The 2,556-nt window shown below is 43.3% G+C and overlaps 1 pseudogene; it reads left to right on the plus strand.

Moving 5' to 3' along the window:
- Positions 1-897: 897 nt before the first annotated feature.
- On the plus strand, positions 898-2,319 carry LOC138986028 (armadillo repeat-containing protein 10 pseudogene; annotated as a pseudogene).
- Positions 2,320-2,556: the final 237 nt, after the last annotated feature.

The following is a 2,556-nucleotide window of genomic DNA, read 5'->3' on the forward strand; positions in this document are numbered from 1 at the left end:
TCTGCCATAAGGATGGTGTCATCTGCACTAGTCATAGCAAACACCCTCTTCCAACAACACAAGAGAAGACTCTACACATGGACATCACCAGATGGTCAATACTGAAATCAAATTGATTATATCTTTGCAGCCAGAGATGGAGAAGCTCTACACAGTCAGCAAAAACAAGACCGGGAGCTGACTGTGGCTCAGATCATGAACTCCTTATTGCCATTTACTTTACTATCAGGTAATTTTTTTTAATGCCACACGAAATAAGTTGATCTTTCTAGTTGTCACTCAATAATTACATCCAGAATCTATGATGATCAGACTCTGTGGGGATTAATAAAATAATCGAGATTGTGATGAGCACTGGTGACATATAATGAAAACTCCCAGCTATCATTTGAATGAGAAAAAAAGAATCATTTCAAGCCTGAACTTATGCCTACAGCCTGCTCAATTGTAATCCTGGAGATTTATACATTTAACTAGACCTATCTAAGCTCAAATTATCAAACTACTTAGGGAATAGTTTAATTTTGGCTGAAGAATCTTTGTGTAATAGTAATAGCTACCATATATATTCTGGGCTTCTCAGGTGGTGCTAGTAGTAAAGAACCTGCCTGCCAATGCAGGAGAGGTAAGAGATGAGGGTTCAGTCCCTGGGTCAAGAAGATCCCCTGGAGGAGGAAGTGGCAACCCACTCCAGGATTCTTGGTTGGAGAGTCCCACGGACAGGAGCCTGGTGTGCTACCTGTTGCAGAGTTGGCACGACTGAAACAACTTAGCACACATATCATATATTCTGAGTTACCACATGTACTCAACGCTAAAGGCACTCTTTATTACCACTGAATGAAATAAGAATAAATATGGGCGGCGCTTCACCCAGTCTAGCTCGCCTCCAGCCGTGCCCCGCCCATTCTCCAGGAAGCCGCCAGGAAGCGTACGGGCTGAGTGGACTCTTTCACTTTTCAGCAGGGCGGTTTCTGAGAGGCGGAGTTCAGTCCCCCATTTCCTTTCTCCCGCGGCGTAATCCCGGGCGGCGGCGCCTGGACCCGCTGGCTTCGGACACTCCCGCGCCGGGCCCAGCGCTGTGCGCGGCCCCAGAGGTAGCATGGGCGGCGCCCGGGACGTGGGCTGGGTGGCGGCGGGCCTGGTCCTCGCGGCCGGCGCCTGCTACTGCTTCTACAAGCTTACGCAGGGCCGGAGACGAGGCGGCCGCCAGCTTCGACTGCGTCCCTCGCGGTCCGCAGAAGACTTAACCAGTGGATCATATGATGACACCCTAAATGCTGAACAAGTTCAGAAACTCCTTTACCTGCTTGAATCGACTGAGGATCCTGTCATTATCGAAGGAGCTTTGGTCACTCTGGGTAACAATGCAGTCTTTTCGGCCAACCAAATCGTTATTCGTGAATTGGGTGGTATTCCAATCGTTGGAAGCAAAATTAACAATCCCAATCAGAGTATTAAAGAAAAAGCTTTAAATGCACTGAATAACCTGAGTGTGAATGTTGAAAATCAAATCAAGATAAAGGTATACGTCAGTCAAGTCTGTGAGGATGTCATCGCTGGCCCCCTGAACTCTGCTGTGCAACTGGCTGGACTGAGGTTGTTAACAAACATGACAGTGACCAATGACCACCAGGACATGCTTAGCAGTTATATTACAGACCTGTTCCACGTGTTGGTCACAGGAAACGGAAGCACCAAGTTTCCTCTTTACAGAAGGAGCTAGTGTTGACTGCACCAGATTCAAGACTGTTGTGATCAAAGGAGACTTTGAACGACAGTGCTGGCAATCCCAACCTCCTGATTATCCCTCCCACTTACCATTCCCCTTTGGGCACCAGAAGTTTGTTTTCTAAGTCTGTGGGTCTGTTTCTATTTGGAACATGTAGTGTATTTGTATAAATGCTAGTTGCCATCAAAAAAAAAAAAAAAGAATAAATATGTTCATTGCATAGATAAAAGACCTGAAGTTTAGTTTGGATATTGTCTACACAAGATCACTCATCCAGTAAGGGATGTGAAACACTGACTTCTTCTGACTCCAAAATATGTGCAATTAAGGAAAAAGCTATACAGAAATACTTAGAGAAAATTTTATGAACTGTTCAGGATATTTCTTAAAGATCTTTTCATTCTTATATAACTTTGGGGAAAACAATACCTAAGATCTATGACGTATTGGATTTTCCTAAGTCATTTACATGCACAAACTTATTAATTCTCCAAAAAGCTTTTTAAAGTAGGTCCATTATGATCCTCATTTTTAAGATGAGAAAACTGAAAAAAGGAGAAGTGTCAACACTCAAATAGCAGGGATTTTTAATCTTCAAAAACAGGAGCAAAATTTTGCAATGATGTAATCAAGGTTTTATGCTGAGTATGGTTTCATTAAAATATGTCTTGTAACAAAAGATAACTACATTGCCAGTAAAATAACTGTTACCTTGTAAATGTGTCTTCCTGCGTAAGGTAAAGTATTGTTTTAATTTTTTTGATGTGCATGGTCTTCATTGCTCTGTGGGTTTTTCTCTAGTCGTGGCTAGTGGGGGTTACTCT

Source organism: Bos mutus, chromosome 3, assembly GCF_027580195.1.
Source record: "Bos mutus isolate GX-2022 chromosome 3, NWIPB_WYAK_1.1, whole genome shotgun sequence".
In the NCBI taxonomy this organism is placed as follows: Eukaryota; Metazoa; Chordata; class Mammalia; order Artiodactyla; family Bovidae; genus Bos; species Bos mutus.